We start from the raw sequence: 15,322 nt of genomic DNA, 5'->3' as shown, positions 1-15,322 counted from the left end.
GCCAGCCTCTGCTCACATCTCTACATCTTAAAGCATATATCTCGTCTTCTGATATTTTTCTTGTGGGGATTATTCGAGATGTGGATAAGAACCTTTCTGAGGACGACATTCGACTTTATCTTACTTCAACCGTGCCGGTTAAAGCAGTAGAACGTCTCAACCGTCGCATTGTTTCCAATGACGGTGTTGGATATGTCCCCACTGGGTCAATTCAAATTACTTTTCGAGCACAAAAGTTGCCTGCACAAGTGTCTTTATTCCAAGTCTACTTGCATGTTGAGCCTTTCATTTCCCCCCCTGTTCTATGCAGAAAATACCTCTGATTCGGCCATACACAGGCCCAATGTTGTGCGCAGGTAGCACGCTGCGGGAAGTATTCAATGGGGCACGCCACCGATCAATGTACATCTCAGATTGCAAAATGTGTGTATTGCAAAGGCCCACATCCAACGGGAGCAATAACTTGTCCGGAACATAAATATCAACAAGATATCAAGAAGGTCATGAGCACGGAACCTATCTCATTTCAAGATGCTAAGAACAAGACTTCCCTCCCTCATTATCAACCGTCTCATCACCCCCACTCTTTCGCAACCCCCCCCCTGGTACCAGAACAAGTCTCTTCTTCCCCTGTTCACGAGCTTTCTAGAAAACGTAAATTTACACAAGTAATACAGAAATCTGTATTCCCGCCTTTGACTCCGGGTTATGATAGAACTGATTATCCTGCCTTGGTACGCCCTGACCCTGTTTCTACAGACCGCGTTCCATTAACTTCTCCTCCGCCTGCTACATCATCATCTTCTCTTCTCACAACACCACCTCCCTCTACTTCGGGTCCTAGTTACCCGACCCGATCCCACGACTCGCAACTGTTAATTCAAAGAAACCAAGTACATAAAGAAATCCAACAAATCTTATTCTTGCTTCTCCAGAATGTGGGAGGAGAGTCTCCCATTTCACCGGTAATTTATCAACTACGAGATCGGATCGCTCATATCCTTACCCTATATGATACGCGTTTTGCAGTGGAACGCTAGAAGTCTTTTTCACAAGAAACACGAACTTCAACTATTAATTCAGGAAACATGTGCTAACATCATTATAATACAAGAAACGTGGTTTTATGCAGACACCCTTTTTCAACTTTCTGAGTTTCATGTCGAACGCCTTGATACTAATGGAAGTGAAGGCCTTGCCATTTTTATTCATAAGACTATTCCATATGTCCCCTTGCCTCTGATGCATTGCATTCCAAATACTATTGCTTTAGGTATTATTGTGCGTAATTTTTATTTCATCAATGTATGTTGTCCTCCTGATATTTATATCTCTTCCTCTCACTGGTCCCACTTCCTCACCCAATTTGATTCCATTGATAATGTTTTTCACTTTGGCGATTTTAATTGCCACCATTCTGCCTGGGGTAGTTCTAAAGATACATCTAAAGGGAAAAATTTTCTTACGGCATCTCAATCCCATCACTTCAGCCTTTTAAATGATGGGTCCCCAACTCGGCTATCCCCTCCTGGAGCACCCCCTAGTTCTGTTGATCCTTTGCTCTGCCATGACCATATGACTTCTAATACCGTGTGGCGTACACTCCGTGACACTCATCTGAGTGATCATTTCCCTATTCTTATTTCTTATGGTGTTTGTAAACCACCCTTTTCCACATTACCACCCTCCTAACTCAGTAATTTTTTCGGTCTTTCCGGAATTTTGACAAACAATCGTATTTTAATTTCCTTCAAACCAATCTCCTTCAATACACGCCCACTCCTTAGACTATCCCACCCTTCTTCGTATTCTCTCCACATATGTTGAGACTTTTCATCCATGCAAATTCATCCCCTCCCTCTGTCCCCGTCCTTATCAGAAAATACATTGATGGGACAACGAATGTCACAAGTTAATACTGCGGCGAACAACTTTATTTAAATAGTATCGTAAGAATATGGCGATAGATAATTATTTAACATTGAAACGCCAGAATGCATGGATCAAACGCATATTTAATGCAAAAAGACGCGAGCCTTGGAAAGCCTTCATCTCCTCTCTTAATCACCGCGAATCTGCAACATCCCTTTGGAACGCCATTCCCGCACTCACCCGTGTTACTTCTGTGCACCCCTCCCATTCGATTATTCTGCCTAATGTCCTTCTTTCTTTTCTATATACTTTAACACCTGACTTCACAATTCCGCATCCCTTTTCTTCCTCCCGTTCCATATCTCCCCAATTTTCTGTTTTACTTCAACCCATCCAACTGTCCGAATTACAGTCCGTTTTACAAGCAGTTCGTAGTTCGTCTCCTTGTCCTAACAGTATAACTTACACTATGTTCCGACTTTTACCCAATTCCGGTCATCTTGTTTTACTTTCTCTTTTTAATAATATCCTTCTCACCTTACAGGTGCCGACACAGTGGAACAACTTTCATTTAGTGCCAATTCTTAAAGCTGGGAAAGATCCCTTTTCTCCTTTAAGTTATCGTGGCATTGTTTTAAATTCCTGCGTTAGGAAACTTTTCAAAAAATCTACTACAGCGTCTTCTCTGGGTTATGGAGAAACATCAAATCCTTCCTAAATATCATTATGCCTCTTTTAAAGGACGTAGCACGCCAGATCCGCTCAATATTCTGTTAACTGATCTCTTACTAGCTAGACATCGTAAACATAGCACTATTACCGTTTTTCCTGATATTCAAGGAGCTTATGATTCCGTTCCTTTACACCTATTATGGTCTTGCATTGACTCCCTTGGTTTCCCTCTGCTTTTATTTATCTATTAGAATGCCTATATATTTCTCGTACTATTATTCTCAAATCCCCCTACTCAACGTTTCCAGGAAGACACGTTTCGCATGGAGTCCCACAGAGTGATATACTAAGCGGTATCCTCTTTGCACTTTATATGCGAGATTTAGAACGTATAATTACAAAAAACGCCCGAGTTTTAGCTTACGCCGACGACTATGTTCTATACGTACCACATGATAGTGTCGATGTGTGTAGGAGAAAGTGGAGTGTGTCCTTCATGAGGTTGCTCTCGGGTTACATGAACATGGTTCCTCACTCTCGCCTTACAAATGTGCTGCAATGCTTTTTACCCATACTCGCGCACCTAACTGTTCTCCTCTTCTTCTTGATCGTCTTACCATCCCCTTTGTCAATCAGCACCCCTACCTTTGAGTCATAATAGATCACAAATGATCGTGGACTCCTTATGTGGTTTCGCTTCAACGTAAAACTGATCGTTTTATTACTATATTACGTACGATCACCCTCAATGTTGGGGCGCTGACCCCCTTACAGCTATTGTCCTTTACGGAGCAACTATTCGATCCTTACTAGATTATTGCGCTCTTTTTATCGACACCGCTTCTGCTACTACCCTTGCACGTTTAAATACAATACAATACTGCGCACTACGTGTCTGTTTAGGAGCACTTAAAACTACACCAACCAACGCCTTATTAATAGAAGCCGGTGAACAGCCTTTAAAGATTCGGCGACAGACCATAGCCGCTAAATATATCCTCAAACATTTTACTGTCACCCGGTCTCAGCTTATCCCCAAGCTACGACTTTTACATTCTTATTATTCTTCTCAACTGCCCCGTGTAAATCGTGTCCCTGCTTTATATACCGCCTTTTGCTCTCTTATCCCGAGAGAATTTGAGCTCCTCCGTTTACCCACATTGCCCTTATACTCTATCCCTTATGATAGTCAGACCTTTTGTCCTCAAGTAATTATATCTTCTTCTGAATCATTTTCTTCTTTAACACATTCTACTCCTCTTTCCCCTCTCGTAACTAAACGTATTCGACTTTCCTCTACTTAAGGGAAGTAAGTAGTTATACTGACGGGTCAAAATCAGTACACGGTGTTGGAGCAGCCTTTTATATCCCTCAACCGTATACTCTCTCTGAGTTTTCCCTCCCTTCTGCCTTTTCTGTTTTTACCGCCTAATTGTTTGCTATTCGACAAGCCCTCATTACCATCAGGTCACATGCGTATGATAAGGTTACGATTTTCACGGAAGCACAAAATGTTCTGCACGCCTTATGCTCGCATCTTTCTTCCCCTAATTGGTACTTATATAGCGTCAAGTATCTCTTATATATCCTTACTTGTTCTGGTGTATATGTAACTCTGGTTTAGGTTCCCAGTCACTCTGGTATCATGGGGAACGAGACTGCTGATCAGGCTGCTAAACGAGAATCTCAACAATCTCCCCCTCTTTTTCTAGCGATCCCTCCTTCTGATCTCATGCATGATGTGCGGGCTTTATCTTATCGACAATGGCAATCCGATTGGAATGAATCGTCACGAGAAAAGGGAAATTTTTATCATCTATTACAACCTGTTATTCCTCCTAAACCGTGGTTTTATTATGGCACGTACTCTCGGCGCCACATCACATCTATTATTCGTCTACGTTTTAATCATGCTCTTACTCCAGAATATAAAAATCGTTTTCATCTTTCTCCCCCCACTTCCTGTGTTTGTGGCTTGCCTGATACCGACAGTAATCACTTCCTGTTACAATGTCCTGCTTTTGATGTTCTCCGCCAGCGCTTCATATCCTCTTTTCTTAACGTGGACATCCCCTTCCCCACAAGTATTTCATGTTTACTTTCCTCTCTAACTCCTACTCTTGTTAACAGCATAAATCAGTTTCTTGATGATGCACATATTGTACTATAATCCTTTAACAGCCTCTTTGTCCTCACTCTTCATTTGCAAAATGTTGGTCATATTTTTGGCGGGATATAAATCACCTTGACCTCTGTCTTATATGAGGTCATCATGTTTTGTGTGAGTCCTATGGTTTTTTTTCTCTATCAACTATACTTTTAACCTTCTCTACGAGTAATATATGTGTAAGCGTTATTAATCTGGTTTAGTGACTGGACGTTAACAAATGAGTCCAACCACACCATTCAAGAAGGAGAAGAAGAATAATTTCTTTGCTCACTGTCGGAAGCATAATTTAACCTGCCCTGATGAAGGCCAATGCAATTAGGCTGAAAGCTCGGCTTCATTAAATAAACATAGTGGCTTTAATCCAGTATTAATTAATTAATTTACGTTAATACTATGAGCCACGAAAACCTGCGTTCATTACAATCATAAATGTGTCTTTGAGTAAAATACGTGGCACGATGCTATCTAGCAACCCTGCAAGATTTGATGTGAAGTTCTGATAGATACCATGACATACTGATCCATGGTGTGTACACGTCTATTCATACACATCTATGGCATTTTCAACTCTGAAGGTAATTTCAGAATGAAGATTCTCTATAAAGGGAAAGATATTACTACAAGCCTGAACCCATTCAGGGGAGTGGTATTGGAAAGTTCTACCTTTAAGATGATCACGAAAGTCCTAAATGGAAGACTGCTGGAAATTATCGACAATCAAATACCTGAATGCAAATTTGGATTCAGGAAAGGCAGGAGTACATTACAAGTAATTTCCTATCTATTAAAGCAAATAGAAGACTCCGTCAGACACCCCGGGGGAAGTATAATGTTGTAATTGTAGACTACAGGAAAGCGTTCGCCCTGGTAAACGTGAAGAAGGTTATCGAGAAACTTAAATGAATGACTGGAAAGGGCCATCCAATTGCAAGGATAACAGAAGATCTCTTAAATTATAACTACATATGTGTAAATGACAACGTGGAAAAATCGAAACGGATTATTCAAACGAATGGCGTATTGCAGGGGGACCCTATCAGTCATACAGTATTTAACATCTATACAGCAGACATCATGAAAATCATCAAGGAGAACTCGAATACAACTATAATTCTATATGCAGATGACATGGTGATTGGGTCTCCTATAAGGACAGAAGTACAAGAAGCAATTAACAAGCTGGAGAATTGCGCCAGGGAAAACGATGTCACCACAAACCAAGAGAAAACTGTACAGTTGACTTTTAGGAAGGGTGGAAAAACAGCAGCGACTGACAAAATTGTGTCTTCAGGCACTCCACTAGAGAGAGTTAACAAATTCAAATACCTAGGGGTTACACTGCAAACAACCGCATCATCATACAGTCTTCACATAGTAGAAAGGACATCGGCAGCAATTAGGGCAATCTACTGCATAAATAATATCAGGAATCTGTCTATCAGCACGGCGATGGTACTACTGTATTTAGAAGTGCAATAGCCCCGATCATCACCTACGGCATACACATCACTTGGGAAGAGTTAAAAATAGGTGAATTAACCAAAATTGAAAAGAGCAGTGGAAGTAGGAACGACAGTCCCCTCACGTCTTCTATACGAGATGATGGGAGAAACTTACTTCATGGAGGACATCAGGATTCAACATCACCTACCATCAACAGGACCATATCAAGAGCTAATAAGGAACCGAAATAAGAAGGGAGAAGAAATACAGTTGGAATTCTACAGCTCGCTTCTATTGTGGAGAAGTCCTGGACCAGAGAGAACGAGAAGCAAACACATGTGATAGCCAGACTTTCAGTACACGGCTTTCACTACAAGGTGTGTATTAACAAGCGATTTCACAAACCAGATGTAGATTGCGTGTGTGTGCTGTGCGGCAAAAATTGTGACACATACCACATACTGAAGTGCACGAAAAGAACGAAGTCGATCACAGACTACAGTAAGGACTAAGATGCTCAACTGAGCGCACCTTCTTCTTATTTAATTTAATTTTGCTAGGTAACTTCGCGTCACGCATTTTGTTTCATGGCATTATTTCTTTACACAAATTTTCGGATGTCTGCCTGCTCTAAGATAAATTTAATATCAACAATGGTTACAAACACAGTTGAATAACAGTCTCTTATACTTTGAATGTTGTTTTATGCAGTTAATATACACTGATTTAACAAATGTCATGGGATAGTCACCTAATAGCGTGTGGGGCCTTCTCTGGCCCTGCGAACTGCAGTGAGACGCCGTGGAAATGAGGCAACAAGTCCCTGGTAGTCCTCTGGACGCAGCTGACATCAAATCGTTTGCAGGGCGGACGCCCATGCTGGACTGTTCGTGGGTGCAGGATCTGTGGCACGGAGCCTGCGTTCTAGGACATCCCAGATATGCTCGCTAGGGTTCATATCAGGGCTCCTGTGTGGCTATGGCTGTCGTTGGACCTCCGCTGCATGTTCCTGGAACCATTCCCGGGTGACGTGGGAGCGATATGGCGGCGCGTTATCATCTTGAAACACCGTAGAACCGTCTGGGCGCTGGAAGGCCGAAACTGGGTGGAGATGGTCTCCGAGCAGCTCAACATATAGTGTACCATTCAAAGTCTCTTCCAGAACAACTAGGGGGTCATTCCATTCGAGAAAAATGCACCCCAGACCATAACAGAGACACCAGCGCCCTGGACTACATCTTCGAGGTAGGCGGGATCCATTGCTTCATGTGGTCTGCGCCATACACGGTGCCTCCGATCGGCATGGTGCTGTTGAAATCGTGATTCGTCCGACCATATCACGTTACGCCATTGTTCCAGTGTCCATCCCTGGTGACTGGCGACAAATGCGCGTCATTGTGCCCGATGACGTTGGGTTAAAAGTGGCACCCGTGTGCGGCGCCGGCTCCAATACCCCATAGAACCCATGTTCCTACGGATTGTCCACTGGGAGACGTGTCTAGAACGGCCTGTGTTGAATTGAGCCGTGATTTGTTGCACGGTTGCCCGTCTGTCACTATTGACAATCCGTCTCAGATGTCGCCGGTCGCGGTCATCGAGGGTGGCTGGACGGCCGGTAGTTCGTCTGTTGTGGACGGTGACACTCTCATTCGACCATTCACGATACACTCTGGACACGGTTGATCGTGTGAAGCCGAATCCCGCACCACTTCCGAAATCGCACTTCCCATCCGTCGGGCACCGACCGCCATACCCCGTTCGAGCGGTGTCAGCTCACGATGACGTTCAATGTTACACCTGTCACATGCACAGCCACTGCTCACAAGGTCTCCTAAACAAGTGCCGCTGGCACAGGGGCGTGTGGTGCGCAGACAACACACCTGCGCATCAGTGCTCCGCTATCCCATGACATTTGCTCAGTCAGTGTAGTTTGGAAATGTATTAAATAACAAATTTATGAATAAAACTTCGTTCTGTGTCGTTTTATGTACAGACTGTCCCTGTTTTGTAGTATTAAACTTACTTACATCTGAGCTTATGGTGGAATTTATTAGTTCTATTTCACAAGTAGTTGGAAGATATAAGGGCAAGGCAATGGCAATATGGAAGTTTGATTTCTTTCTTCTTTTCAGCATGCCCTTTTGCTAACACCAGCCATTCTTCTAATTTCAGTATTATGCATTATAACTTAAATATGACTACTCTACTTCGTGTATTTCGCCAATAAATAATACCACAAGCTAGAATAAGATGAATGTATGCAAAATTCCTCAAGATTGAAACTAGTTTTAAAACTAAAACTTAAAACTGAATCTTTTTCATATATCCACAAGCAAATGAACTTTGTTGACGATGAGTAGCCTACACAAGTATTCTCTCCCCGAATTGTATTTGACACCATTCTATATTTTGATTAATCGTATGGTGAAATCCATGAAGTTTTTTGCTTCATTAAGATTAGTTTGTTATCTTTAAGCCTAAGGGTATTACTCATTACATTGCCTGTCTTTAATTCTAACCTCTGCACTTTCATCAACTACAAAAGTAAATATGAAGGCAAAATTAATTCCACTCCTTGTAAAATATCTATAATTGGACCTGAAACTGACCCCCGTGGAAGACAATGATTAGTGTTTTTGGCACTGGAAATCAAGTTATTATTTTCGTGTTTGCACAGTCTAGATTGAGCAACCGAGGAGTGAAGTCGCGTGGTGCAGTGCGTGCCGGGAACATGGTCGGTATTGAGCAGTACCGGGCCGCGATGGGGAAATGGCAGGTGAAGCAGAGGAAGGAGACAAAGAATGGACGAGTGTTAAGAAAAGAAGGAGAAAAAATGGGTGAAGCGGTGCTGGTAGCGACAGTGATGGGTGTGCTGCTAGTTATTGGGGGAGTGGGGGTGGAATTAAATACAGGCCCAAATACCAGCGGAAAACTCAGCATGGAGGACTTGGCAGCACTTAAGGTGGTAGTGAGCGAAGTAATACAGGACAATTGTCAATGGGATAAGGTACAGTAAATAAAGGACATGATGGCAGAGCAGAGAAAGGAGATAGGATAGTTAACATGAAGAAATGGCTAGAGACGAAGGCTGAGGAATCGAACAGGAAAGTGTGCAACAATGAGAAGGAAATATAGTTATTAAGAGGGAAGTGAACTATCTAGAAGAGGAGGTGATGATGATGAAGAGAGAAGCGGAGGAGTTCAGGCAGAAGAGAATGAAGAAAGCCATATTTATATGGTGTGGAAGAAGGTGAAAGGGAAGGCAAGATTGATCTGATATCCAAGGTGGTAGAGGTTATACGGTATAGGATGAAGATAAACTTCAGTGAAGTGGACATAGACGATGTGGTGAGAGTGGGAAAAGCTAAAGGACGGAGGTAAATTAGGGTGCAATTTTTCTCAACCCTAATGGTAGAAATTGTGATAAGAAACGGTAACAATTTACAGGGCCAGAAAGTAGGGGTGAAAAGAGATATGGGAAAGGAAGGAAGTGAAATTATGAAGATTCTGAACAGACACCGGTGGAGAGCGAGACAACAGGTCTAAAGGCCTGAATAAGAGGTCAGAGGTTGGTGGGTTAGGGAGCACTCAGTGGCGAAGCTGAAGGAGATGGACGAACGCGTTAGTTCCGAGGGAGGGCAAGATGGAAGGAGGGAAGAAGTAACAAAGAGGGGTGGAGCTGAGGAAGGGGAGGAGATCAACGCAGGTGAGAATGGACAGTGCAGTGTGGATACAGATCAGAGCAGTGAAGGGGTGAGTGAGGGTGAGCAGCAAGAAACGGCGAGAGCAAAGTGCAGTGGATTTGTGAGCAAGAAAGGACATGAGAAGAGTGATCGACAGGAAGGTAAAGCTGCTTTGAGCAGACGAAGAAGTAGGGGTTTAAAAGACCTGTGGGGTAAAGTATGTAAAGCGCTGGAGGATACGGAGGGCGTGGAACGGAATAGGTTGGCAAAGAAAGGAGGAATGGAGATAGGGGTTGAGGGGGCGAGAACTACAAAGAGTAAGATTAGGGGTGGAAATTTAGAAGGAAGGGAGTGAATGTTATAAATATATTGGAAAATGGGATGTGTGAATATTGAGGGACTAATAAGCAAATTAGTAAATAAGAAAGTGCTGGAAGTAATAGAAAGTTTCGATGTTGTGGCACTCTTGGAGACGTGGCTGGAAACAGGGAGGGAGATCTCATGGGAGGTGTTTCTGATTAAATATAAATATAGAAGAAAAGAGAGGACTAAGGGACGCGCCCCAGGAGGGAAGAAATTAGTGAACTGGTGGAGGATATAGAGACTGATATGAAAGAAACCATATGGTTGATATTGAATATGGGATGGGTAGAGGGAAGGGTGAAGGGAATAAATCTAGCGTTCGTATATTGCTATCCCAGTAGCTCAGCATATGCAAATAAGTATGTTTTTGAAGAGCTATTGGTGGATATTAGTATGATAAGAGAGAAGTTTGCAGGAGAAGAGGATATGTTGTTATTCGGAAATTGGAACGCGAGAATAGGGCCACAGAGCCCAGTATATAGGAGGGAAGATGGAAGGTGTATATTGAAATGTAGACGTAGTGAGGATAAAATTACAAACAGTTAAGGGGAGAAGCTTCTTGAGATGTGCGCTGCGGGATATTTGTATATTCTGAATGAATGGATGGAGGGTGACAGTACGAGGAAATTGACCTATGTTACCGAGAAGAGAGATAGTGTGATAGATATGGTTTTAAGCTCGGAAGGAGTGTTGGAGGATATTGTAAGGATGGAAGTAGGAGACTGGATGAAATCCCACAATTTGCCAGTGTGAGTTATGTTTAAAAGGGGGGGGGGAGAGAAGCATATAAGGAAGGAAGTTGAGACGAGGGATAAAGTAGGGAGTGGTATAACAAGTACAAATGGTCAGAGAAGGTGGGACGGGATTGGGATAGGGTAGCAAAAGAGGACTTACAATTTTTGAAATATGCTTGGGAAGGTGCGTTAGAGGAGAATAATATTGATAAAGTCTTGGAATTGCTGCTACATCCAATAAAGATGTTAGCAGAGAAGGTAGAATGTAGAAGGAGGAGGAAAAAGAAAGAGGGTGGAGAATTGTTTAATAGAGAGTGTGAAGGAATGCCGAGGAGGGTGCTGGGTGCGGTAGGAGTGTATATAAAGAAAGGTGGGAGTGCGGAATGGGAGGTTTTCTGTAAATTGAGAAAGGAGTATAAAAAGAAAATTTGTGAGGTAAAAAAATGGTTAGAGGAGCAAACTGAACCCATAAATATTGTAAGACTAACAGCACTGAAAACGTTTGGGAAAGAATTAATAGAATAATTAAGGGTGGAAGGAGTATAGAGAGAACGAACATTGAGGAAGTTCAGTGGTTGAGGTATTTTGGCGAATTACTCGGGGAAAAGGGGGGGAAGAATGGTGGAGAGAGACGGGGAAGAATTAATTTGGAGGAATAGAAGAGTCGCAAAATTATGAACTGGACAAGGACATTACAAGGGAAGAAACCTTGAGAGTATTAAGAAGAATTCGGTGGGGGGAAGTAATGGGATCAATAATAAGTTTTGGAAAGAAATTAGGGAAAATGTGACAATGATAGAGGGCATAGTTAAACTATTCAGTAAGATCTATGATGGGTGGAAGTATCCGAAGGAATGGGAAATAGGAATTGTATGTCCAATATATAAGGGAAAGGGTAGTAAGAACAGTTTGAACAATTATAGAGGAATATCTTCATTAGACTCCTTGTGTAAAATTTACACGGGGGTGTTGGCGAACAGGTTAAGTGAATGGGCCGAAAGAAATGAAATATTGAGAGTTTACCAAGCGGGATTTAGGAAAAAGAAAAGAACAGTGGATAATATAATGATAGTAAATACAGTATTAGGGAAGTATAGGAGCCTGTCTAGAAGTAAGGTGTATGTGGCAGCAATCGACTTTGAAAATAAGCGTTTGATAAGGTGAATAGTGAGGCTCTATTGGAGAAATTGGGTAGGTTGGGGGGTTTCGGAAAAGATGATGAGGGCAGTGGAGGGAATATATAGGGTGGTCAGGTTTTGTGTAAAATTGGGAGACGATAGATTGAGCAGACTTTTAGAGTCTAAGGTGGGTTTAAAGCAAGGGTGCAAATTATCGTCAATATTGTTTATTTTATTTATTAACGATATCTTGGATGGGCATGGGGCTAGCAACTTTGCCGTGCCGGTAATTAATGGGTTGGAGGTACCGGGATTGATTTTTGCTGATGATATGATATTGATGACTCTAACTTCAGAGGGGATGCAGAAGGCTCTAAACGCTGTGTCGGTGTTCGCGAAGAAATGTGACTTGAGAATTAATGGGAATAAATCTAAAATGCTTGTAGCCCAGGTAAACAGAGGAAGAGGAGAGGACGGGAAATGGGTCCTGCAGGGAGAAAGGGTGGAACAAGTAAGGAAGTTGGAATATTTAGGAGTCATTATTAACAGTGAAGGAACTTGGAACGATCAGATTAGTAGGGCGAAAAGCAGAGGTTTGGCAGCCCTATCTTCAGTCAAATACTTGCTAGCTAAATATCCGGGTAATCAGTTATAAAACCTTGAGGTTTGTGTTAACATCGGTGATTTTCGGTAGCGCATTGTATGGCGCGGAAGTATGGGGGTTGGATGAGAAAATAATTGAATTAAGACGAATTATTAGTAATTTCGGTAAGATGGTGATGGGGCTTGCGCTGGGCACAGCTAATGTAGGGGCGGAATTAATGTGTGGGGAGGATTTGGAAACTGAGTGTGTGAAAGGAATGGTTAGATATTGAATGATTTTAAAAAGACAGGAAGGGGGAGGGTATTACAAGCCGCGTATGAACAACAACGGAAGAGCATGTATAAGGGATGCTGGCTAGAAAACATTAAGGCCCGGTTGTATAAAACATTTGATCTGAGTTTAACGAGGAAAAATGGCTGCCAGTCAAGTTGAACTTCGATTTTCCGTTGTATAAACGCTAATCTAAGATCATCTCGTCTCGATCTAAGTTCAGATTTGACTGGCGAATATTCGTCGGTTAATCTCCTTGAACCTAGATCATTATCGTTCATATTAAACATTGAACTAGTCCTGAAGACTTGAGAAGTGTTTCCTTGTATCGTATCTGCGTACGAATACCGCGTCTTAATAATATCGAGATGAGTTATAAATATCTTGAATGCTAGTAATTAAATTATATTGTTAAAGATCGCTAGATTTTTTCAGAAGTGAGGTTATGTGAATATCATATAAACAATAGCCTACTGCCATACCAACACGTTGTTGTTACTTAGTTTTATGATACTGCTTCAATAATGAATTATTTTAAATTATGTTTCAAGTTTACAAAACAAAGCAACTAGCAGGGATGTCAGATTATTCCGACTTTTCGTCTGATGAAGAAGAGTTGATTTTACAATGAGCTCCTCGCGTCTTTCGGTACAGACGGAATCCGATGATTGAAATGAGCGATCAAATGTTCAAAATGAGATTCCGTTTCTCGAAAGATGTTGAGGAACGACTGGAACTGAAGTTAAGGGACATACTACAAAAACCTACTCAAAGAAATTATCCCCTGTCACGCATGTGTATGTTTTATGCTACAAGAAGTTTTCAATTGGTTGTTGGAGATTTCTTTAAATTGACAAGTCAACAGCTTTCTCGTTCAACTTTGATGTCACCATATCGGTTCTTTTATTTTCTATTATATGTTTGTAGCTCGATAGTACAATATCCACCAGATCGTCCTTTTATTTCGGTGTGAAATTCGCAGAACGCTCCTTTGAATTTCCTTCCATGTTTACTTCGCGAGATTTCAATATTTCTTCTTCTTCTCCTGCTTCGACAGTCACGGCAGTTTCGTATTTCATTTGTTTACAGTCACGGCCAGGTCAATCCCGCCATTTATGTATTATCCAAATGGCCGAGCTGTTTCGTATTTCATTTGTTTTGCGGTGTTGCCACGTCCACTTTTTTGAACTCCGATTACATTTGAACTACACATGTGTAAACCGAGTTCAGTTTTATACAACGCGATGAAGTCGTAACCTCCGTTCATTTTCAGAACTAAGTTCTTAATTGACCTCCAGTCAGATGTCTTTATACAACCGGGCCTAAGGGATATTTGAAGACGATAGGTTTGGGGTACATGTGGGAAGAGGTGTGGACGAAGACAGAAGCTATAGGGATGAAGGTGCTGTAAAGGAGGATTAAAGATATGTATAGTCAGAAATTATTGGCTGAAAGTAGAGTGAGAAGTTTTGATAAAGTAGAAGAAGTAACGGGGATAAATATTAGATACGATGAGAGGTTAAACAGGAGAGGTTTGGTGTGGTGGCTAATGGGAATTCATAAATATAAGGGATGGTTAATAGGTAGGGATAAGTCGGTATGCATACTTTGTGGCTCAGAGAATATCGATTTTCACTTATTAGGTAATTGTGAAGAAACAAGTAAGATTATAAATAGTCTATTGAGTGCCAAACATCGGAAAATGTTAGGAATAGGGGACGAGCGGAGTATTATAAGGTGGATTATTAAGGAATGGGAAGACGGAGGGGAACTGAACAGGTGTTTATGTGCGGTTAAAAATGCATGTGTGAGAAAATGGAAGAAGGAGATTCAAAGGGCGATGGTGGTGAGTATAGTTTGGAGGGAATAAGAGGGTATGTGTTTGGAATGGGGACGGGTGTTTATAATATTTATGGGGGTCTTGTTTAGCAGTATCCAGTGGTTTGGGTTTATTAGGTAATTTCAGCAGTAAGTGAAGTGCTGGTGATGTGTACATAGTGATGAATGTAGAATTCGATCCTGGAGGTGAAGTACGACCGAGTGACAGTGATGGGCATTCAGATTGCTAAGTAATTGAGTAAGTAAATGATATGGTATGTGCCAAATGTAGAGGCCTTACCGATTGCGAGATCGCAAGACAGGACGCGATTGTTGTCATTTGATGTACGTTAAATCTAGGGTAAGTGGGTTAAAGAACAAGGATTGCGAAGTAAGCAACTGTGTATGCAAGGACTTGAGCTGAATATGTTATAACGTAATGTCAGCGGTTTGCTTTGCAGAATTACCTGTTGTGACGGTCATGTGGTGAATGCAAGGTCAGGTAGGGCTAGATTAATTGTTTTGTAGGTTAGATTTTTGTTTATTATTATTATTATTATTATTATTATTATTAT

The sequence above is a fragment of the Anabrus simplex genome, chromosome 3 (assembly GCF_040414725.1).
Source record: "Anabrus simplex isolate iqAnaSimp1 chromosome 3, ASM4041472v1, whole genome shotgun sequence".
NCBI classification, from domain to species: domain Eukaryota; kingdom Metazoa; phylum Arthropoda; class Insecta; order Orthoptera; family Tettigoniidae; genus Anabrus; species Anabrus simplex.
The sequence above is the reverse complement of the archived record's forward strand: the minus strand, read 5'-3'. Positions refer to the sequence as shown.